The sequence below is a fragment of the Loxodonta africana genome, chromosome 4 (assembly GCF_030014295.1).
Source record: "Loxodonta africana isolate mLoxAfr1 chromosome 4, mLoxAfr1.hap2, whole genome shotgun sequence".
Taxonomy (NCBI): Eukaryota; Metazoa; Chordata; class Mammalia; order Proboscidea; family Elephantidae; genus Loxodonta; species Loxodonta africana.
In genome coordinates this window covers 18,248,336-18,273,625 of record NC_087345.1, presented here as the reverse complement: position 1 = coordinate 18,273,625, position 25,290 = coordinate 18,248,336, and the positions used below count along the sequence as shown (strand labels likewise).

The 25,290-nt window shown below is 48.0% G+C and overlaps 1 long non-coding RNA gene across 1 annotated transcript; it reads left to right on the top strand.

The window, feature by feature from the left end:
* Positions 1-3,786: 3,786 nt before the first annotated feature.
* Positions 3,787-25,027, top strand: LOC135231170 (uncharacterized). The gene is made up of 4 exons (XR_010321701.1): positions 3,787-9,962; positions 11,286-11,498; positions 19,229-19,468; positions 22,341-25,027. It is a non-coding gene; the product is annotated as an uncharacterized LOC135231170 (long non-coding RNA).
* Positions 25,028-25,290: the final 263 nt, after the last annotated feature.

The following is a 25,290-nucleotide window of genomic DNA, read 5'->3' as shown; positions in this document are numbered from 1 at the left end:
GTTTATGGCTAAGGGTGGCAGCTCAGTGCCCCAAGAGTGCTTCACCCGAGGTGGTAGGGAAAAGTCCTTGCAACCATCTGAAGCCTCAGTTATTTTGGTGACAGCACTGGCCTAGAAGTTAGGAGCCCTGGGTTACAGCTTCTGAACTGCCACATACTCTCTGGGTGACACTGGGCAAGTCACTGTCCCTTCTCTGGCTTCAAGGTCTGCAATCTACAGCTTGCACTTATTGACTTCACATTTACTAGGTGGTAGATGCTGTTCTAAAGAGTCCACAGCTGTCACAAATGGCTAAACACTTGGCTGCTAACTGAAAGGTTGGTCGTTACAACTGACCCAGTGGTGCCTCAGAAGAAAGGCCTGGCAATCTGCTTCCAGAAAATCAGCCACTGAAAACCCTATGGAGCACAGTTCTCTGATACACACAGGGTTGCTGGCAGCTGGGACTGGTGTGGTAGGCACTGCTCTGAGTATGTTACAGGTCAGAGCTTATTTGATACTCCACTGTTGGTTGTCATGCTATTATCCTTTCCATTTTACAGATGTGGAAACTGAGGCTCATGTCTGAGGTCACAGGCCAAGTGAGTGGGGAGCCTGAGATTCCAAGTCAGGGCCGACTGGCCTGGAGCCTGAGGTCTTCGCCTCAATGCCACCCAGTGATCCTGCCCTGGGCGAGGAAGGTCTGAGCACTTGGATTGTGATTCAGTTCACGGAAGGTCCTGATGCAGCTTCTCAGAGCTGTGTGCCCCAGCCCCCCTTCACTGAGGCTTGCTGCTCTGCCCCGGTGACCGGCGGGGTGTGTCTCCTATCCTGTGGGTTTTGCCAGCACGGAGTGATCGCTGCAGGCTCATTGTGTTCTAGCACGCTAAGACTTGGTGTCTGAAACATACAGTCCACAGCAATAAATGTCACAGGATGGATGTGCTCAGGCTGCAGAGGGAAAAGACCAAGACATTTTAAGTCAAGCCACTCTCTCTTGCTTTCAGGGCCCAAAAGCTAATTCACCCCGAGAGTCTGAGAGCCATCAGACACACCAGCTGCTAACCAGGACACAGAGGCACACACACTGGTGCAAACAAAGCTCAAGGGTTGGTGGGCATTGTGAGGGAGGTTCAGTGTTGCTTTTGAAGACAGGGAAAAAATCCTGTTTCTGTCCCTGAGCAGCCTGGCTCCAGCAAAGAAGGCAGGGGTGGAGGTATTGAGTGCAGCAGCCAGGACGGAGAAGGAGATGTCCAGCTTGGTGACATTTTCCATTTCTGGACACAGGCACAGTCATAAAACTTTGAGCAAACCCAGACCTGGTACTGGTCCCTGGCAGCCCAGCTGCTACTGTGTGAGATTGGGGCACGGGCCCCCAGGGAGCGGGTTGGCCACTTACCTGAAGCCAGTAGGCAGGGGGCTGACCCCTAGTACCTAGTACAGTGCCTGGAAGTACCTGCTGGAGGTTGACTACCTGGGGAGAGGAAGAGGTGGCAGCCACTGTGCTGAACGCTGAGCGTGGAGAAGAGTCAGAGCTGGTCCCAGCTAGGGAGGAGATTGAGGACTGTAGGTTGTTGTTGGTTGCTGTTCAGTAGGCCTGACTCATAGTGGCCCTAATTCCTGGCAACCCCATGCACAACAGAATGGAAAGCTGCCCAGTCCTGTGCCATCACCGTGATCAGTTACAAACTGGGCTGTTGTGATCCAAAGGGTTTTCGCTGGCTAAGTTTTGGAAGTAAATTGCCAGGCCTTTCTTCCTAGTCAAGCTTAGTCTGGAAGCTCTGCAGAGCCCTGCTCAGCATCATAGCAACACGCAAGCCTCCGCTGGTAGACAGGTGGTGGCTGTGCATGAGGTGCATTGGCTGGGAATGGAACCCAGATCTCCCGAGTGGAGAATGAGAGCATAATGCCTGGGGGAATTCAGGTCCCAGGGGAGGGTGCATAGCAGTGGCTGGAGGAGGGTCTGGGATTCCTGTCCCCACACAGCAGTGGACAGATCTTCTTAAACAGAAATCGTATGGCTTCACTTCCCTGCTTAAACTCTCTCAATGATGTCCCTTAAAATAGGTTCCAAACTCCTTTCTCTGCCCTACGACCCACCTCTGTCTTCTCTCCACCTCCTCTAGCACTACGGCCATCCTCTGTATGGCCCAGCCACACCAGCTTCTTTTAGACCCTTGAACACACAATGCTATTCCCTCCTCCAGGGCCTTTGCACAGGCTGTTCCTTCTGCCTGAAAACCTCACCCTGCACTACATACTCATTGAGGTCTCTGCTTATATGTCACCTCCTCAGAGAGACCTTCCCAGACCACTCAGGGCTCTCCCTGACATTGTCTATGTTAGTAGCCCACTGTTTGATGTGTACCACTCACCATAATTTATAGTAATTTTATTAATTTGTCTATTTAATGGTATTTGTTTCTCTCCTGCTACGTAGTCACTGAAAACAGAGGAGGGGCCATGTGAGTGCTCTAAAATAAATATTTGTTGGCAGTCAACAAACATTTACCGAACGACTGTGAAGGAGATAATGATTTACTTGGCTTTGGAAGGTTGAGTAGTATATTAGTTTCCTTGTGCTGATGTAACAAAACACCACAAACTGGGTGGTTTATATGAAGATAAATTTATTGTCTTACAATTCTAGAGTTCAAATCAACGTGTCAGCTGGGCGACCCTTCCTCTGAAATCTCTAGGGAAAGGTCTTTTCTCATTTCCCTCACCTGCTGGTAGCCCCAGGAATTCTTTGCCGTGTAGATGGATCTTCATGTGGCCGTCCTCTGTCTGTCTGTCTCTCTTTTCCTCTTTTATAAGACACCACTCAGATTGGATCAGGACACACCCTACTGCAGTATGACCTCATGTTAACTGATAACATCTTCAAAGACCCTATTGCCAAACAAGGTCACGTTCCCAGGTGCAAGGGTTAGGACTTCAACACATCTTTTTGGGAGGATACATTTCAGCCCATAGCAAGTAGGAGCTGGGAAAGTGAAGAAGGATGTTTTTAGCTGTAATAACAGAAAATTCAACTCACAGTGCCTTAGGCCCTAGGGACATTTATTAACTTCTCTGTGTCTCAGTTTTCCCTGCTATAAAATCAAGGTAGGGCTGCTGTAAAGATCTAATAGTTAATATAGATCAATAATTCTGTGAATGCTGTTATTACAAGCTCTTAAGCCAACAAATCTTAAACCCAAAACCCACTGCCAGTGAGTAGGTTTCAACTCATAGCGACCCTATAGGGAAGAATAGAACTGCCCCATAGAGTTTCCAAGGAGCGCCTGGTGGATTCGAACTGCTGACCTCTTGGTTAGCAGCTGTAGTACTTAACCACTATGCCACCAGGTTTTCCAACAAATCTTAAGCCAACATATATTATTTATCAGGACATCTGGATATAGACTGTCCTAATGGCACATCTGTCCTGCTAGGCTGTAAGATCAGTAACCCTGGGGACCCTGTATCTGTCCACCGCTATCTCCCCAGTACCCGGTACAGTGTCTGGCACTGCTGAGTGAATGAATGCATGGATTTAAGAATAGGTAATGGAAGGTATCCTTGCCAATGGCAGCAAGGACTTAGCATGAAGCCCTCGAGCCCTTACTGGTGCAGGTTGATGATACTGACGGTAAATTTTACTTATTTAAAGTTCTGTCCTGTGGGAGAGAGAGAGAAAAATCGAGGGCACAGACAGCTCCCACAGGGGTAGAAGTTCCTGGGCAGAAGGCAGAATGGGCTGCTTTGTGAGTCAGTAAACTCTGCTTTCCCTGGAAGTGCTCAGATAAGCATCTCTTGGGGGAATTCTCTTGAAGGAATGCCGGAAGGGATGCTCTGGAAGGGGTGTTCTGGTTAAGAGCATGTAGTGACAGCCAGCATTCATATAATTCGACTTGATTTTACAGAGGGGGAAGCTGAGGCACAGAGAAGCTAAGCCACACAGTTAATCTATGGTGGAGATGAGATTTGAGCCTAGCCATGTAAGTGTCCCAGTCCCTTTGCTTAACCACTAGGCAACACTGCCCCTTAACATCGCTGAGAGATCTCAGGCTCTGTGATTCTAAGAATCTCGACTCTAGCACTGTAAGAGTGTAATTTTCTAAGATTCTATGCTTTGGAGCCGACTTTGTAATCCTAAAATGTCGATGACACTGCTCCATTTTTTGGAGAGCCAGCGTGATCTTTCTCGTGATCTGCCTTTAAACTTGGTTTAAGTAACAATTATTGGCTTGTTTTGATTTCTTTGTTGTTTCGTATGGAAGAAATGTCCTGGCAGCTTCTGGCGCTGTCCCCGCTGCTGCAGGCTGCCATCCATCGTGGATCGGACTGCCTGCAATCTGCAGTTTCATGACAACGACGCGGGGGAGAGGCTGGCTCGTAATGGCCCTGACCAGACTCCATCCGGCTCTGCCCTGCCCCAGGGAGCTGGGGGAGCTCCCTCTCAGTACCCAGCCAGCTGGTGGATAATGTGGGGGTGCTGATCTGTGGGGGAGAGAGAGGGTGAGGAGGGGAGAGAGTCCCAGAATAAGCAGGACAATGAGCAATGGTGGGCGTTGCTGGCACCCAGCAGCCTCCTCCCTGTGTTTGTGTCCTTGAGGCCCAATGGGAGGCCCAAAGGAGGTAACCAACTGCGGGTTCCTGGAGAGAAGGCTCCTTCACAATTCTCCCAGGCAGCAGATGGGAGAGAACAGATGCTGCTAGGGAACCTTCTGCATGCCAGCACCTAGCTAGGTCCTTTACAGGCAATGATTATTTTAATCACCCCTCCTGTTTCAAGGGTAGAAGTGCCCTTCCCCCACGGCAGCCCCATCTACCTTCCAAGCACATCACCTCCTGGTCCTGCATCATCAGCCTCTCCCTCTCTGTGGCATCACTCCTGTAAGCACCCAAGGGAGGCCTAGTCCCCTCCAACTGAATCGCAAGAGAGAGACTGACCCCTGGACCTCATGGTCCCCAGAGACTGCCCAATTTTTCCTCTCGCCTTTTAACAAAACTGCTCAGCAGCTCAAGGCCCTGCTTCCTTACTTCCAGTCCATCTGGCTAATGTTTTGGTTACAGTCCTGGGTGGCATTCCTGCTGCCAAATTCCAGGGGAGCCTGCCTAGACAGCACAGCACCCATGATTCTCCCTTCGCCCCCAAACACTCTCCTCTCTTGACTTGGGTGGCACCGTGCTCTCCTGGTTCCCCTCCTTCTGCTTAGTCTCTCTCCCAGGGCCTTCCACCTCTGGCTGACCTCTAGATATTGACATGTCAGGTACCAGCCTGGCTCCCCTGTCCCCTCTCCTCCACGCCTCTGCTCTATGCTCTCCTCCTCTGTATTCTCCTCTTCAGTGATTTCATGCATCCGCTGGCTTGAAATTCCATTTCTAAGTTGATGTTCCCCAAATTTCTACCCCCAGCCCAGCCCCTGCTGGGTTCCAAGCATGTGTGTGCATGCCATGTATATGTGTGTATGTGTGTAAATGCGGGTATGTGTGCATGTCTGTATATGTGTATGTATATGTGCACTTGCGTGCACATGTGTATGTATGTATGTGCATATGTGTACATGTGTGCATGCATGTGTATGTGTGTGCAAGCATGCATGTGTGTGCATGTGTATATGTGTGTGTGTGCGCGTATGCGTGCAGCTGGACACTTGGTATCTTTACTCGATGTCTCGCAGGTATCTCAAACTCAACACTTGCACACCTGAACTCGTGAGCCCCAGTCTTTCACATGGGAGGCTGTGGCCCTGCCACAGAGGGACCTGGCCATCACCCTTGTCTCCTCCCTCTGACCGACCTTCCCACTCAGCAAGTAAATGTTTGAGATTCCAGGCTCTCTGCACCGCTCCTTCCTCACAACCTCACCACTGCCCAGGCCGCCATCATGACCCACCTGGGCTGTGGTGGCACCTCCTGACAGGCTACTCTTGCCCTCCTACTCCTCTGAGCCCATTCCCCGCAGGCGAGCCAAAGTGATCTTTCCAAAACACACCTTAGATCATCCTCCTGCAGTTAGACTAAATCCCAGACTTGTCCAGCCCTCTGAGGTCTTCCCTGACCTGGGACCTCCCCTCCCCTAGCTCTGCTTAGGCTGCTCGGGCCTTTCTGGGCTCCTCCCGGAATCCAGGCAAGTTCCCACCTGACAGCTGTCACTCATCTGTCCTCTCTGGAATGCTCTCCTGCTCTCCACCACACCCTCCCTCCCCACTTGTTCTCTCTTCCTCCCAGTTGCAGCTTAAACGTTATCTCATCAGGGGGCCCTTTCTGACTGCAGCCACCCTGCTCTCTCACCCCAATATTCTGCACTGAACACCTTCCTCAGTACCCCTTTGTGGGCTTACTCCTTCGCTTTCTTCTGTATTCTCCCCCAAGTCCTTATAACCCTCAAGAGCGGGCTGTTTCTTCCTGGCACCTGGCATACGGCAGGCACGCAGTAAATAATGGTGATGCAGGAAGGAAGAACCTTTGAAAGAGGCAGAATTATTCCAGCCTCAGAGACATGAAAGAACTTGTTCAAGAGTCCACAGGAAATGAGGAGGCAGCTGTGGTATCACTAAGAGGGTGCAGGGGGCTGTGAACCGTACCAGGTGACACTGTCAGAGAGGGTGGCACCAAAATGACTGTCTATAAAATATTTGTGCAGTTTTTTGTAAGCCCAGCTTATATGCATAAATACACCTACAAGGCTAAAACTCTATGCTAATTTACTTTTTGAACCCTCTAACATACCACAGTCAGAGCTGTCATTGTCACCCAATGACAAAGACACTTTGTCATTGGTTTTGTCTGCACGTGACACAAGCGCGCGCCGTTGTTTTGATGCTGGTGTTTTTATAGTCCCTGACTTTGTCAAATTTTCAGTGCTTTAGCTACAATATTGTGGCATTTAGCATCTGTAAACCTATATCAATAACTTTTTTGAGAATGAAGTAGTAATTAAAGGAAAAGAAAGAGAAAAACCAAAAAAGGGCTTCTGCTCAGTTACTAACAATGCAACTTATCACGTTGTAACTCATGTAGAAAGATGTTACAAAACAATTTTGTTGTTAGTACTCCTATAATCTAAGAAATACTACATTTAAGCAAATTCTAGCTATATTTATCACATATTATTCTATGATTAAAATTGATAATAAACATTACTAAGGATTCTGTATGGTCTGGTACAGGAGGAGGTCCATGCTGGGGGCCGGAGTTGACACCAGGGTTACCGCACTGGGTGACACCAACCCTAGGGATGGAACTGGGAAAACCCGTTGCCCCGAGTGGTCTCTGACTTATAGCGACCCTATAGAACAGAGTAGAACTGCCCCACAGAGTTTCCAAGGAGAGCCTGGTGGATTTGAACTGCTGACCTTTTGATTAGCAGCCACAGCTCTTAACCGCTATGCCACCAGGGTTGAGGCAGGATCCAAATCCAGGCCCTGCAGACGCTGCAGTTCTAGTTATTCCCTTACTCAGCAGAGGGGGCACCAGAGGGATCCCATGACCTTGACAGGCCTGAGTTCAAGTTCTGGCTCCGACGCTTACTGGCTGGGTGAACGGTCAGTTACTTGCTTTGTCTGGTCTTCGGTTGGCTCATAAGTAACATGGGGAGGGTAATAACCATAACAATAAGTAACAATAACAATTGATCATTATTCATGAGATAAATGCAGGCCAAGTTCTTACCCTGGCTCCGGGCACACTGCAGTTGTGTGATAAAATATTGTCATTATTAGTATTATTTCTATCTATGAGAGGGAGCAAAGAGTAACATATTTCTGTCTATCAGGGTGAAGAGGGAGTAAGGGGTAGCATAAGGAGGTTCAAATCCACAGAAGCACCAACCAGAGTTTGTAGACTGGGCAGTAGTGCCTGTCACTCCTAAGGAGATTATTTTTCAGTGTGTATAGAAGCTGTTGGAACGAAAAGCAAGAGTTTAATCAAAAGCATTACTGAGCTCCTAGCAGCCTGGTGATAATTTTTTTCTCCATTAATGAATACTTGAAGTGAAGCTACTACCATGTGAGGGTTCATAAAATCCTTTGAAATGACAAAGTGTTCTAAAACTGAAAACTTTTGGAAATATGTCTCTACACCATTCATAGAACCATTCATTCATTCACTAACTCTTTGTCGAGTTCTTGTCATGTACCAGGAGTCCCTGGGTGGTGCAAACAGTTAAGTGGTGGACTACTAACCAAAAGGTTGGTGATTCCATTCTACCATAGGTGTCTTGGAAGAAAAGTCCAGTGATCTGCTTCTGAAAGGTCACAGCTTTGAAAACTCTATGGAGCACAGTTCTATTTTGCACATGTGGGGTCAGCACGAGTTGAAATTGACTCAAGGGCAATTGGTTTGGTTTTTGGTCATGTGCCAGGAAAAGGGCCAGGGATAAGTTGGCGAACAAAACTGGCACAGTGTCTATCTTCTGGAGCTGACATTCCAATGTGGAGACAGACAGTAATAATCAAGGCAGATGTGTACCGTGCTCCCAGTAAGGGCCATGTATCTTTCTAAGTGCCTTACTCATAAGCCCATGGGGTTTTACCAATGGCATCATGAAGTAGGTACTATTATCAGTTGCATTTCATAGATGAGGAAACTGGACACAAAGAGGTCATGGTCATGGTCATGGTCATGCAGCTAGCACAAGGCAAAACCACTTTGTAAATTCAGGCAGTCTGACGCCAGAGTTCGTGCTTTTAACCACAGCTCTTTTGGGATGAAAACAATGACGTAAATAAAACATGCAATTACAAACTGTGATAAACGCTGTGGAGGGAAATCTTGGGGTGCAGGAGAGCAAGAAGGGGATGCTCAACCTAGTATGAGGGGCCAGGAAAGGCATCTTTTTGGAAGTGATATTTCAAAGAGACTTGAGAGGGTGAGTAGATGTAAACCAGACAAAGAGTAGAGGAAAGGGCATGGCGTGCAAAGGAAACAGCCTGTGCAAAGGCCCTGAGGCAGGAGAGTTCAGCACAGGGAGGACCTTTAAAACCCAGTGTAGCAAAAATACGAGAATAGGCGTGTAATGGGGAGTGGGGGACCCCGGATGGGACAAGGGGACTTGAGGAAAGATGGGGCTGGAACTGGGCAGACAGCAGAGTTTAAGTTTCATCCACTCTGCAGCAAGCAGGGTTTATAGCAGGACAGTGTCTTGGTATTGTACACCCACCCTCCACCCCTGGGGGACACTGCCAGCACCAGCAAATGGGATCTAGGGGCCTCCACAGAACCCAAGCCTGTCCAGCCATCTCTCCCTCAAGCTCTACTGTAAGTCCTGAAAGCCCAACATGCTAATTCTGTCCCTGGGGCTCTGAAAAGTAATTCACAGCTTCCAGAGTCTCCTGGGAAAGTCAAACCATTCCAGGAAGTATAAAGCCTTTGCCAGCTCCTACCTTAATGATGGAGCCCTGGCTGTGCGGTAGTTAAGAGCTCAGCTGCTAACCAAAAGGTTGGCAGTTTGAATCTACTAGCCACTCCTTGGAAACCCTATGGGACTGTCCTACAGGGTGGCTGTGAGTCGGAATTGGCTTGATGGCAATGAGTTTTAACCTCGATGACTGGCTTCTCAGCCAAAAATGAGCCCTTGCTCTGGCCAGGTGCCCTGCTGGCACGGCAGCTGCAGAGAGGAGTTTGTCAGAATTTTTGCTCTCCAGGGGCCACAGTGTGATGGGGAGGCAGATGAGTGAATGGCTACGGTTTGGTGGGACCTGGGCTGAAACATAGCAACCACTGTGAGGATGGTGCAGGACCAGGCAATGTTTCGTTCTGTTTTATATAGGGTTGCTATGAGTCGGAACCGACTCGGCAGCACCCAGCAACATCGGTCCCTGGGTGGTGCAAATTCGTTGTGCTCAATATTTTCAACTATTAACCCAAAGGTTGGCAGTTCAAACCAATTCAGTGGTGCTGCAGAAGAAAGACCTGGCAATCTGCTTCCATTAAGATGAAAGCCAAGAAAATCCTGTGGAGCACAGCTCTACCCCGTAACACATGGGGCTGCTGTAAGTCAACATCTATGGCAACGGGGTTGGTTCGGTTTTTCAGGGATGGTCAAGGGTGGTATTTCCAAACGGGAAAGTTTTCAGCGTCATGTAGAAATGTGGGATCAGGGCAGGCTTCCCAGTGGAGACGATATTTGAATCGGAGCCCAGGCTCTCCAGGTGGAGGAAGGGGAAAGGCATTTCATGAAGAAGGCACAGTGTGGAAGGGGAGCGTGTGCAGGGGTGGGGAGAGCAAAGAGGAGGGCAGGAGGCTGTGAGTTCTTCAGAGCCTCTGACCCAGGCAGGGATCTGGGGAGATGGGTTTTTGAATCCAGGAGAGGTCTAGGATCATTGCTCCCATGTAACAGATGGGAAAACAGCCTCAAAAGAGAGGTTAATTTTCCCAAGGACACCCCGAGTGGCAGAGCTGGGATTAAAGTCAGGCCACCTGGCTCCAGAGGTAGAACTCAGAACCCCCCAAGCTACACTGGTCCCCGAATTATTTTATTGAAAATCCCCCTGAGGAGATGCACAGGCTTTGATGGGGCAGTGAAAGGGCACTGGGCTGGGGACCGGAACCAGCAATGTCACTCGCTCTGCAAATCTCTTCCTCTGTAGGGGCCTCTCGTTCCTTGTCCCCTGCCCTCTCTCCCCCCAGACTGTCATGAGGCACTGAGGGGATGACAGAGGCTACTTGCCTTTGGGATCTAAGCCCTGGAAGCCCCTGGGAGGCTGGCTCCTGGACCAGGTGGGCTGAAGGGCCTGGAAGGAGGGCACTGACATGGAGGGGTGGCCTGCTGCTCTCTCTCTGGCTTTCTCTCCTCACCCTGCCAGCCAGTGTAATCGGGGCTACCCATTACCCTCTCAGCGGCAATATTGCTGCCAGCTCGTCCATATGCCATCAGCCTGGAGAGGGAGGAGAGAGGGAGCAAGGAAGGGGAGGGGGAGCCAAAGGGAACCTGCCCGGCACTAAGGCAGCCCCTACCCCAGCCCCTCATTCCCAACCCGTGCTCAGTCAACCTTCAGGCCACGGCCCAGGCACCTTTCCTGGGAGTCTCTGTGGGTAGGGGATGGGCTGATGAGGTACAGTAGAAATAATGATGACGGTGACGACCAAGGTGAATCTGATCACTTCGAAGCTAAGCACTATATAAGCATTTTATGTTTGCTGCATTATTTAATCCTTTCTATCAGAGGTGGTGTAGTTGGTTAAGTGTTTGGCTGCTAATGTCGGCAGTTCGAATCCATCAGTTGCTCCTTGGAAACCCTATGGGGTAGTTCTACTCTGTCCTATGGAGTCGCTATGAGTCAGAATTGACTCGATGGCAACGGGTTTGGTTTTAGGTTTTTTACTACCCAGAGGTGCCTCAGAAGAAAGGCCTGGCTATCTACTTCAGAAAAATCAGCCACTGAAAACCCTACGGAGCAGAGTTCTACTCTGACAAACACGGCATCGCCGTGAATTGGAGTCAACCCCACTGCAACTGGCTACTACCCTCCGAGGATGGCTCTGTCATAACTCCCACTTTACAGATGAGAAAACTGAGGAGGAGAGTGGTAAGTAGCCTGCCTGAGGTCTCAGCTAGGACGTGGCCAAGCTGAGATTCAATTCAGTCACTAGACTCCAGTGTCCTTGCTCTAACCCTAACCATTACTCTTCCCCGCATGGGCTCAGGATCAGTTGATGTGGGTTCAAATCCTGGGTCCACCACTTACTGGCTGAGCAACACTGGGCCATGCCTCTGCATTCTGAGCCTCAGTTTCCCCATCTGTAAAAGAGTTGCCTTGCAGCTATTGTGAGCCTTGGTTAGTTACTGATTTATTCACTGGGGTCCCCAGTGCCCGGAGGAATGCCTACCATGGGGGAAGCAGTCAGTATGCATTTTCTGAGGATCGAATAAATGGATGCATGTTCTCTTCCCCTCGCCTCAGCGGCTTCTTGGAGACAGGAAGACCCGGAGGGTAAGGCTTAGCTGTCATGGTTGGGAAGGGCTGGAGAGGATGGGAGGGGGTATTTGCAGAAGGAGAAAGAAAACACTTGGGATTCCGGGTCAGGAGGATGGGCAGGAAGTGAAGTGAGATGGGGGAGGTGCCATTTCAAGTTTATTTCCTAGACACCCCAGCTGCAACGGTCCATCAGCCTGGGACGGCTGGGTCCAGAGCTTGCCCCACTCCCTTCCCTTGCACATCCGGTTCTCTCCTCTCCTGGGTCCTCTGCCTCGGAGGTTTCAAGACCCCAGATGCCCAGGCATGGCCCCTTGGGGCCCTCATCCTGGGCTTTTCTGGCCTCAGGCTCAGCCGGCCCAGGTCCGGCACCCACAGTTCCACAGAACAAGTCTGTTTTTGATGTGGGGAGGTCGTTCCAACCCGAGTCATAAATGTCAGGACTTCGTGGACTCCTGGAGATTCTGATCCCTTGGGAGGGAACTTGCCCAGAAAGGAGAAGTGACCGTTCAAGTCAAACAGCTAGGTCAGCCAAGTCCTCTGTCACTGACTTAAATGGATGACAAATCCTGGTGTATCCGCTCACACCCCTCCTCCTCCTACCCTCCCACGCTCCATCTTCTGTGAATGTAGCTTGGCTTTCAAGCCCCTCCTTGGCTGGCCACCCCTACTCTAGTCCCCAGCCATTCCCCCTTCCCTGCCCCAGGGGCACTTTCTGTCTCAGGTATACTCTGCCCAGGTGTACCTCTTGTCCCAGGCATACTCTCTGCCCCAGGTGTACTCCTTGTCCCAGGAGTACTCTTTGCCCCAGGTATACTCTGCCCAGGTGTACTCTCTGCCCTAGGTATACTCTGCCCAGGTGTACTCTCTGCCCTAGGTATACTCCTTATCCTAGGTGTACTCCCTGCCCCAGGCACACTCCTTTTCCCAGGTATACTCTGTGCTCTACGTATACTCCTTATCCTAGGTGTGCTCCCTGCCCCAGGTATACTCTCTGTCCCAGCTGTACTCCCTGCCCTAGGTGTATTCTCTGTCCCAGGTGTACTCTACCGAGGTGTTGTCCCTGCCCCAGTGTACTCTCTGCCCAAGGTACACTCTGCTCAGGTGTGCTCCCTGCCCCAGGTGTACTCTCTGTTCCAGGTGTACTCTGCCCCAGGTGTATTCCCTGCCCCGGGTGTACTATTTGCCCCAGATGCACTCCCTGCCCCAGGTGTACTCTCTGTCCCAGGTGTACTCTCTGTCCCAGGTGTACTCTGCCCAGGTGTACTCCCTGCCTCAGGTATACTCTCTGTCCCAGGCATACTCTGTCCAGGTGTACTCCCTGACCTAGGTCTGCCCTGCCCCAGATGTACTCCATGCTTCAGGTATACTCTCTGTCCCAGGTGTTCTCTGCCCAGGGGTACTCTATGCCCCAGGTGTTCTCCTTGCCCCAGGTGTACTCTTGGCCCCAGGTGTTCTCTACCCCAGGTGTGCTGTCTGCCCCACTTGTACTCCCTGCCCCAAGTGTGTGCTCTGCTTCAACCACTGCTCAGCAGCTCATTCTGGCCTCTGGACCTTTGCACGCATGACTCCTCTGCCTGGGATGCTTGCTCCACTCCAGCCAATTGTCACCCATCTTAGGACCCAGTGAGAGTCCTCACTCCTCCAGAAGGCCTTTGATCTGTCTCACGGTCAATTATACCAGCTTTGACTCGCAGGACACAAAGTACTGTGTGCTTCCAGATCTTGTCTGAGCTTTAAGGAATTTTGGGGACAGGGTGGAAGGAGGCAAGGAACTGGCTAGGCTTATATTTTCCATTTTCTCCAAAGTCCCGTGACCTTGGATCAGCTACTTAAGTTAACTCCTCTTAGCCTCAGACTCATCCTGTCTAGGAAATGAGGCCAGTGAAGGAGCCCTACCTCCACTAATGCATGGAGCTGATGTGAAAGGGCTGAGTGGACGGTGAAGGATGGCGCACAGTTAGGGCTCTCCTCATTCTTGGTGTAGGGAGGAGGGGAAAGCCTGGCGCTCTGCAGCACCTCCACCAGGAATGCGAGCCCTTCTTGGGTGGGACCCTCCTCTTCATTGTCTCCCCCTTGGGCTGGGTGCAGGGAGGACTCAGCATATACAGGACTCACCTCAAGGTACTGAAACCATCCCTGTAACCTTCTGTCCCCCATAGAGGGCAGGAACTGGGGCTTCTTCTGCTCCGTCTCCTCAGAGCACCATACTGGGTCTGACATAGAGTAGGTGCCCTGCTCCTGTTTCTAGAACAAAAGGGGAGATATGCTTGACTCTGAGAGAATGCTACAGCCCAGAGTCATAGAACCACGGCTATCAGACCCTACAGATGTGGAAACTGGGGCCGAGAGAGGGAGGGACATGCTGAGAACATGATGCGGCAGCCCCAGTTTTAGACACAGACAGACCTGGGCCTGGATCCAGTTCTTCAACTGCCCAACAGTGGGACCTTAGACTAGTCATTTGTCTCCTCGAGCCTCAGTTTCCCCATCTGTAAAATGGGGCTAATAATGAGTGCTGTCACTGGGAAAAAAAACGAGATGGTGTCTATGAAGGTGTATGGACAGTGCCTGGCAAGTGTTAGGTCTCCAGTAAATGTATGTCCTTTTCTCTTCACCCACAGTCTGGCACGTTAGTGGCAGAGCTGGCATGGGGGGACCAGGTCACCTGTCCCCCCTCTGCTTTCTTTCCACTTTCTTTGCTGAGGAGAAGCTGGCCGGTTTCCCCTCTCCACTGACTGCACCCAGTCAGCTGACATCTGATTCTACCCCCACACTTTATCTACAGAAGGGAGCGTCTCAGGGGGGTCTAAACAATGCAGCGACAGGTATGTTCTGCCAAGATCTAGATCCGGTTTCCACACCTTCTCCATTACACTGGCACCAGCACCATCTCTCAAGTCGCTTCCAGCTCAGAAACTCTGCTTAATGGAGATCAGGTCATCCCCTCCCCCAACCTTCAACCCCTTTCCATCCCTCCCAGAGAGACCCCCCCTTCCCCAGGCATCCCTGGGAGGAAGAGACACATTATAGGGTCCTCAGTTGGCCCTAGATGACAGCACTCCAAAAGTACCTACCATTTTACATGGGAGCAGCAGCGTGGGGGAGTGGAAAGCACCTTGGAGACGGACAGACCTGGGTTCAGGCTCCAGCGCTGCCTCTCTCCAGCTGCATAACTCGAGGCCAGTCACTGCCTCCTGGGAATGGGTACCAGGAGCACAGCTTTTCAGGTGTGGAGATGAGAGTGCCCGGCACAGTACCTCTTTACTTTTGGCCACCCTGCCCTGTATTTAGCAGCCTCATCCTCCTCTAGGGAAGCTCCTCTCTGGTTGTCCCAAGCCCTGCCTGTGCTAACCACCCCCACTGGCCTTCCCTGACCCATCTCCAAGCTATCCATGCCTGAGCACCCCTTTACCTCCCCTCCACACACCCACCTGTTTATCCTCCGTAATAAAAACCACAGAACGAACAATGTGTCAGGAAATGTTAACAATGCTTAGATGAATTCGTTCAACTCTCATAGCAGCCATGCCAGGAAGGTATTACTATTATCAGCGCCATTTTGCAGGTGAAAAACCTGAGGCATGTTGTTGTTGTTAGTCGTTGAGTCGGCTCCACTCATGGCGGTGACACGGTATAACAGAATGAAACGTTGCCCAGCCCTGTGCCGTCTTTGTCATCATTGGTATGGTTGAGTCCATTGTTTTGGCTATTGTGCCAGTCTATCTCATTGGGGGTTTACCTGGTTTTCACTGACCCTCTACTTTATCAACCATGATGTCCTTTTCTCGGGACTAGTCTTTCTTGATGATGTTTCTACAGTAAGTGAGTCAAAGTCTTGCCATCGTAGCGTCTAAAGAGCGTTCTAGTTGTATTTCATATGAGACTGATTTGTTCTTTCTTTCAGTCATCCACAGTATATTCAGAACTGCAATTCATAGCGACCCTAAAGGACAGAATAGAACTGCCCCATAGGGTTTCCAAGAAGCGCCTGTTGAATTCTAGCTGCCGACCTTTTGGTTAGCAGCTGCAGCTCTTAACAACTACGCTAGCAGGGTTTCCAAACTGAGGCATCGAGCCCAAGCCCAGTGCTATTGAGTTGATTCCGACTCATAGCGACCCTATAGGACAGAGTAGAACTGCCCCATAGGGTTTCCAAGGAGTGCCTGACGGATTCGAACTGCTGACGTTTTGGTTAGCAGCCATAGCACTTAACCACAACACCACCAGGGTTTCCAACTGAGGCATAGAAATGTTAAATAGCTCACCCGAAGTCACACAACTAGCGAGACGGAGATCTAAGATTCAAATCCAAGCATGCTGGTTCCTGAATCCTCACTCTTAACCACTACCGCATACTGTCTCAGTTCCCATCCATTCGTCCATTGTCTCACTGTGTACCCCACTATCCATCTAGCATAGATCCATCCATCATCTACCCACCCAATTATCAGCTGCCCCTCCTTCCATCTGTACTTCCATGCTGACCACCTGCCTCCAGATTCTGCCCTAACCACTGTGATGTCAGGGGTGGCCTTGGTTCTGCCGTCACACACGTTGTAGTCTGGTTGGAGAGACCTACAAGTATCCAGGCAATGACAACCTGAGATAAATGTTGTGACGTGCCTAGGGCGCTGCAGGAGCACAGCTGAGACACCTGGCCCAGCCTGGGTGTCCAGAGAAGATGACCCCTGGTCTGATCCTAAGGGGAGGGAGTGCAAAGAGAGGAAGGGCATCCTGGCAAAGGGAACAGTAAATGCAAAGACTCAGCCTCAAGGAGAACGTGGCACACCAGGGAAGCTGCAAGGAGCCCTTATGGCTCAAGGTAGGATTCCAGAGGCCAGAGAGGAGGCTGGAGGGGAGGCCAAAAAGGTGAAGGAGTGTTGAAGGTGGCCATGGGCAGCCACCAAGGGGTTTTAAGTGGGGGAGGGTTGTGGACACAGGGCACTGGTGGGTCTCAGAGCATAGTGACCACTGCAGGGATAATAAATTCAGGAGAAGAAGGTCAAGACCAGAGGCTGAGAAGGGGGGGTGGGAAGCAGACTGCTACTACAGTGGCCCAGCCCCAGTGTCTTCAGGCCTGAACCAAGATGGCAGCCATGGGAGAGGGTAGAAGTAGGTGGATTAGAGGCACCTTTGTGGAAGAGTAGCCTTGGAGGACTCAGTGATGGATTGGATGTGGGACTGACAGAGGGAGAAGTCAGGGATGCCAGCTTTCCAGAGAGGACCCTCACCTCTGCTGGAACTTCCTTGGGTGTCCCCTCTGGCTCTCACACATCCAGGCTTTGCACAACGACTCATCCAGCCTGGAAGTCCCCTTCTTTAAAAGGCCAGGTGGGGCAGTGTTAACTCTAGCTAGCAGGCAGATGGGAACCCCTGTGGCTTATGAGGAGGAGAGAAGCATGGTGAGGTGTGGGGGTTAGAAACATTCTGGACCAGGGGAAGCTCAGGGTGGGGATGGGAAGAGTCAGGTGGAGATGGGGCTGGGAGGCCAGGTTCTGGTGGGGGTAGGGCGGGGACACAGAATGTGAGGTCAGGTCTCAGCAGAGCTGTCACTTTCTCAGCACATCCTTCCCCGACCCGCTCACCCCCAAACGAAGCCCTATCTTTTTCCTACAATCGGTACTCCCGCTCTGGAATTTTCCTTCATGCCATCAACCACCATTTACAGTTTTAGGTTTATATGAATGATTATTTCGTGAAAATCTGTATCTGACTCTGGAGCCCTGGTGGCACGGTGACTAAGAGCTTGGCTGTGAACCAAAAGGTTGGCAGTTCGAATCCACCAGCTGTTCCTTGGAAACCCTACGGTGCAGTTTTACTCTTTCCTATAGAGTCTCTATGAGTAGACATCAACTCAACAGCAGTGGGTTTGGTTTTTGGTTTGGTTTACACCTGACTCTAAATTACAACCCTCATGAATGTAGGGCTTTTACCTGTCATCATTGTGTCCCCAGCATCTAGTCCCTAGTACATCATAGGTGCTCAATAAATGTTGAATGAATAACAAGTGAATGAATGACCCTGGCTGGCATTTGGGTAGCATGCTGGATGATTGCATATAAAGTTAAATGGGAAGGAGCTACTACCAATTAGTGGAGCTTGGAGGCCAAGCTTAGAAACTCCTCAGTACCCCCTTTTTATTTATTTATTTATTGTGCTTTAGGTAAAAGTTTACAGCTTAAGTCAATTTCTCATACAAAAATTTATACACATATTGTTATGTGACCCTAGTTGCATTCCCTATAATGTGACAGCACACTTCCCCTTTCTACCCCGTATTTCCCGTGTCCATTTTTTTTTTTTATTCAACCAACTCCTATCCCTTTCTGCGTTCCCATCTCTCCTCTGGACAAGAGCTGTCCATTTAGTCTCGTGTATCTACTTGAGCTAAGATGCACACCCTTCACTATCATTTTATGTTTTATAGCCCAGTCTAATCTTTGTCTGCAGACTTGGCTTTGGGAATGGTTTTAGTTCTGGGTTAACAGGGAGTCTGGGGGCCATGTCTTCTGGGCTTCCTCTAGTCTCAGTCAGACCATTAAGTCTGGTCTTTTTATGTGAATTTGAGTTCTGCACCACACTTTTCTCCTGTCCCATCAGGGACTCTCTGTTGTGTTCCCTGTCAGGGCAGTCATTGGTGGTTGCATTGCACCATCTAGTTCTTCTGGTCTCAGGCTGATGGAGTCTCCAGTTTATGTGGCCCTTTTTTCTCTTGGAAACCCTGGTGAAGTAGTGGTTGAAGTGCTCTGGCTGCTAACAAAAATGTCAGCAGTTTGAATCCACCAGGTGCTCCTTAGAAACTCTATGGGGCAGTTCTCTGTCCTGTAGGGTTGCTCTGAGTTGGAATTGACTTGAAGGCAATAGCTTTGGGTTTTTTTAGCTTTTTGTCTCTTGGGCTAATATTTTCCTTGCGTCTTTGGCATTCCTCATTCTCCTTTGCTCCAGGGCCAATTGATGGATCTTAGATGACCACTCCCTAGTTTTTAAGACCCCAAACGCCACTCACCAAAGTGGGGTGCAGAACTTCTTCTTAATAAACTTTGTTATGCCAATTGACCTAGATGTCCCCTGAAACCATGGTCCCCAGACCTCCACCCCTGCTACTCTGTCCTTCCAATTGTTTGGTTGTGTTCAGGAAACTTCTTAGCTTTTGGTTTAGTCCATTTGTGCTGACTTCCCCTGTATTCTGTGTTGTCCTTCCCTTCACCTAAGACAATTCTTTTCTACTATCTAGTTAGTGAATTCCCCTCTCCCTCCCTCCCCAACCTCATAACTATCAAAGAATGTTTTCTTCTGCTCAACACCCTCTTTGAGGAATATTCACAGAAGTTGATTTTTAGGAATTTTAAAACACTAAATGGGCTGAAAAAGACCCTTCTGCATCCTGGAGGAAGGCTGGCAAGACTTGGAGGCTGCCGTTTTTTGGAATTACTCATCCGACCACGGTTCTCCACTGGCATAGAAAGCTGGGATGCAGCCGCATGTTTTGTACACAGGGTCTGGATCTGAACCATCTACTAAATAAAGGCTGGAGCAAAATGTGCCCCATTGCCAAAGCGGAGCGTATCTCAAAGATGACGGTAATGTGTATGCTTTTTATTTTTATTCAGCTACAAAGTGAACAAGGTTTTCTTCTGAACATGCAGTAAGCCAGTTAAGACTAGAAGCCTGATGGGGAGAGAGAGACCCCAGACCCAGAGCTGGATTCGAATCCGAATCCCAGCTTTGTTCCAGGGCTCTGATCACCATCACTTTGCTCTGTGGTCCTCAGTTTTCTCATCCATAAAACGAGACAACTTCTCTCTGCCCAACTTGTGGTGGGGATATAAAAAACCAACAAACCCATTGCCATTGAGTAGAATCTGACTCATATGGACCCTATAGGACAGAGTAGAACTGCCCCACAGAGTTTCCAAGGAGTGCCGCCTGGTGGATTCGAACTGCTGGCCTTTTGGTTAGCCATAGCACTTAACCACTATGCCACCAGGGTGGGGATATAGGATGTGAAAATGCGTTGAACACTGAACGGCATTGGATGAATAGGAGGTGTGGCTTAATTACTCAAATCTGTATCTTTTGCGGCGTAGTGGTTAAGAGCTACGGTTGCTAACCAAAAGATCCGCAGTTCAAATCTACCAGGCACTCCTTGGAAAATCTATCAGGTAATTCTACTCTGTCCTATAGGGTCGCTACGAGCTGGAATTGACAGCAACGGGCTTGGTATGTCATTTTTAAAAGCTGGGGAGACTGAAGCATCCAGGTATCTTTCAAATCTTTGTGGATGCCCATGAATGAATTGCTTGCTGCTTTTGTTGGGAACTGGTAGGTTGTGTTCCACAGAGTTTTCACGGGCTGATTTTTGGAAGTAGATCACTAGGCGTTTCTCCTACCAAAGACGTAAACCAAAACAAACAAACCCGCTGCTGGCAGTCAATTCCAACTCTTGGTGACCCCATGTGTATCAGAGTAGAGCTGTGCTCCACAGGATTTTCAATGGCTGTGATCTTACGGAAGTAGATTCCTAAGATCCTTAAGTAGATAAGGTGCATTTGAACCACCAACCTTTCACTTAGCAGCCAAGCGCAAACTATTTGTATCACCCAGGGACCAATGACATAACAAAAAAAAAAAAAAAAAGGAATCATGATACAAACCCTAGACTTGAAATCATTTAGGTCCTTCATCTTGCTCATCTCTGTATCTCTGGAGCCTGTACATGGTCTCCAGCTTGCCTGTACATAATAATAACAAGTACTCTGTATGTGTTTGCCAAGTGAGGATTTGGGAATAATAACAAGTATCTTAAGGGCTTATTATAAAATTAAATAAGTTAGTGTTAGTGAAAGAATCTGTCACAGGCTCTGGAATTGAGCAGTGGTGAATAAATACTGGTTTAATTCATTCATGAATTCATTCTTTCATCCTTCCTCATGGCTTGGGCGAAAATGGGAAGAAGGCAAAACCTGCCCCTTCTCCCTGGCCCTGCATTCTGCCTCTGCTTTAGAGCCCTGGTGCCCTCTCCCACAGCCCATTCTGAGCACCTGTGAAATCTCTTTGCCAGGAGGAGTGAATGGTTAAGGCAAGCCCTCTCTCATCGGCCTTTCCAGGCTCCCCTCCCCGCTGATGTGACACCCTCACCCCGGTCCCCAAACACTCACACTCCAGCCACTGTGGGCAGCTGAAGACTCACTCTGAGCGTTTTTTCTCTCCTGTGCTTTTGCTCACCCCTGGCCTTACTCCTGGTAGCTTTCTGCCCAGGCTTCAAGGTTCTGCTCAAAGGAAATGCCTACCACACAGTCTTCCCCAATTCTTCCAGGCAGAAGTCCTCTCCCACTCACTGCCCTTGCTACTCCACCTGCAGCTCTCTTAAGGCTGGTTGTACCTGTGTGCCTGGGGTTGGCCTATAGCACCTGGATGAGGGAGTAGGCACACCGGCCTGAGTTCAGATCCGTCTGTCACTGCAGCTCCCCGAGCCAAGGTTTCCTATATGTAAAACCTGAGTTAATTAACACCTACATCACCGGGCAGCTGTGAGGATTGATTTAAATGATTAAATTAGACAAATAATAAATATGTATTCCCTTCTACTTTTCCCTGTGGGGAGAACAAACGGTCTGCCCTTGAGTACCAACCTAAAGGTTATCGGTTCAAATCTACCCCGTGGTGTTGTGGAAGAAAGTCCTGGTGATTTGATTCTGTAAAGGTTACAGCCAAGAAAACCCTATGGGACAGTTCTACCCTGTCACACACAAGGTCGCCATGAGCGGAATCAACTTGATGGCAAAAAGTTCTTTGGTGTTATTATTGGTTTTCTACTTTTTCCTGGCTGATATCACAGTATAGAATGTCTGATCTATAAGGAACTTCAAGGAATTTTGGATTCAGTGCATTTCAGACTTCTTTTTAGCTAAGGGGAACCCCACCCTAAGCCTTCCACCAGAAGGTGAAGCGGAAACTCAGAATATAGAAACAGATCAATATAGAACTGCTCTGGGGGGACAGGATGTAGAGCTCTGTCCACTCAGCTCCTCCCTCCACCCCTGAGCGGCCCCAAGGCACCCCTCAGAGCCCTCAGGACCCTAAGTGCTGTTTGGAGGTCTCCCATGCATGGCTGGTTCAAGATCGTTAATGTGTGACTCTTCCCAGCTTCCTATCCTGATGGTGCCCTTGTGGCTCCTATGACTAAGTCGCTTCTGGAGAGTTAGAACTGCAGAGGTGGGAGGAAGAACATGAGGGGAGGGGCTCTGGCTGGGGGAGGAGCTTCCCTTTTTTGTCAGGGTGAGTGGTGGGCAACTAGCAGTGGGGAGAGGAAAGGGATTTTAAAGAGTGGCCAGATGTTACACCGCTGCTTCACAGGGTTTGAGAAAAACAAGTGATGAACAAAGAGATTATGCTTTTGTTTTCCAAATCCAGTTGATTGAGGTGTAATTTGTTGTTGTTGCTCTCGTCCAGTTGGCCCCCGACTCATGGTGACCCCATGCACAAAGGGATTGGGACATCACGATCCATAGGGTTTTCACTAGCTGAATTTTCGAAGTGAATCACCAGGTCTTTCTTCCTAGTCCATCATAGTCTGGAAGCTTCCCTGAAATGTATTCAGTATCATAGCAACACTGGAGCCTCAACTGACAGACAGATGGTGGCTGCACTTGAGGTGCTTTGGCTGGGAATTGAACCTGGGTCTCCACATGGAAGGCAAGAATTCTATCACTGAGTCACTATTACCCTCAAGGTATAATTTGCTTACAGCAAAAATCACCTTTTTTAAGTATACAGTTCAATGAGCTTTGACAAATATGTGCAGTCATGTAACCACCAGCATAATCAAGACATAGGACATTTCCATTATCTTAAAAATTCCCTTATAGAAAAATCAGATAAAAGAATAAAAGACAGGAAGAAACCTTAAGAATCATGTGGGACTCTATCAAGAAAAATAACCTACGAGTGATTGGAGTACCAGAACAGGGAGGGATAACAGAAAATACAGAGAGAATTGCTGAAGATTTGTTGGCAGAAAACTTCCCTGATATCATGAAAGATGAGAAGACATCTATCCAAGATGCTCATCAAACTCCACATAAGATAGATGTTAAAAGAAAGTCACCAAGACATATTATAATCAAACTTGCCAAAACCAAAGATAAAGAGAGAATTATAAGAGCAGTGAGGGATAAACGAAAAGTCACCTACAAAGGAGAGCCAATAAGAATAAGCTCAGACTACTTGGCAGAAACCATGCAGGCAAGAAGGCAATGGGATGACATATTTAAAAAATTGAAGGAAAAGAATGGCCTGCCAAGAATCATATATCCAGCAAAACTGTCTCTTAAATATGAAGGTGAAAGTAAGACATTTCCAGATAAACACAAGTTGAGGGAATTCGTAAAAACCAAATCAAAGCTACAAGAAATACTAAAGGGAGTTCTTTGGTTAGAAAATCAATAATATTGGGTATCAACCCAAGATTAGAACACTGGGCAGAGCAACCAGAAGTCAACCCAGACAGGGAAATCCAAAAAAAAAAAAAAAACAAAGCAAGATTATTAAAAGAAAAAAAAAGCTCAAAACAGAGTAACAGCGATGTTATTATATAAAAGAAGACAACATTAAAATAATAAAGAGGGACTAAGAAATGTAATCATAGATCTTCTATATGGAGAGGAAGATAACGGTGATACTAAGAAATAAAAGTTAGGTTTAAATTTAGAAAAATAGGGGTAAATAATAAGGTAATCACAAAGGAGACAAACTATCCTACTCATCAAAACAAAATACAAGGGAAAAATACAGACTCAGCAGAATCAAAATCAACAACAACAAATAGGAGGAAAGGACAATATATAAAGAAAATCTACTCAGCACACAAAATTAAGTTGGAAAAAGAAATCGTCAACAACACACAAAAAAAAGACATCAAAATGATAGCGCTAAATTCATACGTATCCATAATTACACTGAATGTAAATGGACTATATGCACCAATAAAGAGACAGAGAGTGGCAGAATGCATTAAAAAACAAGATCCGTCTATATGCTGCCTACAAGAGACACACCTTAGACTTAGAGACACAAACAAACTAAAACTCAAAGACTGGAAAAAAATATATCAAGCAAACCACAATCAAAAAAGAGCAGGAGTGGCAATATTAATTTCTGACAAAATAGACTTTAAAGTTAAATCCATCACAAAAGATACGGAAGGACACTATATAATGACTAAAGGGACAATATACCAAGAAGATATAACCATATTAAATATTTATGCACCCAATGACAGGGCTGCAAGATACATAAAACAAACTCTATCAGCATTGGAAAGTGAGATAGACAGCTCCTCGATAATAGTAGGAGACTTCAATACACCACTTTTGGTGAAGGACAGGACATCCAGAAAGAAGTTCAATAAAGACACGGAAGATCTAAATGCCACAATCAAGAACTTGATCTCATAGACATATACAGAACACTCCGCCCAACAGCAGCCAAGTATACTTTCTTTTCTACTGCACATGGAACATTCTCTAGAATAGACCACATATTAGGTCATAAAGCAAGCCTTAGCAGAATCCAAAACACTGAAATATTACAAAGCATGTTCTCTGAACATAAGGCCGTGAAAGTGGAAATCAATAACAGGAAAAGCAGGGAAAAGAAATCAAACACTTGGAAACTGAACAATACCCTGCTTAAAAAACACTGGATTATAGAAGACATTAAGGATGGAATAAAGAAATTCATAGGATCCAGTGAGAATGAAAACACTTCCTATCCGAATCTTTGGGACACAGCAAAAGCAGTGCTCCAAGGCCAATTTGTATCAATAAATGCACACATCCAAAAAGAAGAAAGGGCCAAAATCAAAGAATTATCCCTATGACTTGAACAAGTAGAAAGAGAGCAACAAAAGAAACCCACAGGCACCAGAAGAAAGCAAATAATAAAAATTAGAGCAGAACTAAATGAAATAGAGAACAGAAAAACAATGGAAAGAATTAACAAGACCAAAAGCTGGGTCTTTGAAAAAATCAACAAAATTGATAAACTACTGGCCAAAGTGAAAAAAGAAAAACAGGAGAGGAAGCAAATAACCAGAATAAGAAATGAGAGGGGCGATATTACAACAGACCCAACTGAAATTAAAAGAATCATATCAGATTACTATGAAAAATTGTATTCTAACAAATTCTAACACCTAGAAGAAATGGATGAATTCCTAGAAACATATTACCTACCTAAACTAACACAAACAGAGGTAGAACAACTAAATAGACCCATAGCCAAAGAAGAGATTGAAAAGGTAATCAAAACACTGCTCCCCCCCCTCCCCCGCCGCAAAAAAAAAAAAGCCTTGGTCCGGATGGCTTCACTGTACAGTTTTACCAAACTTTCAGAGAAGAGT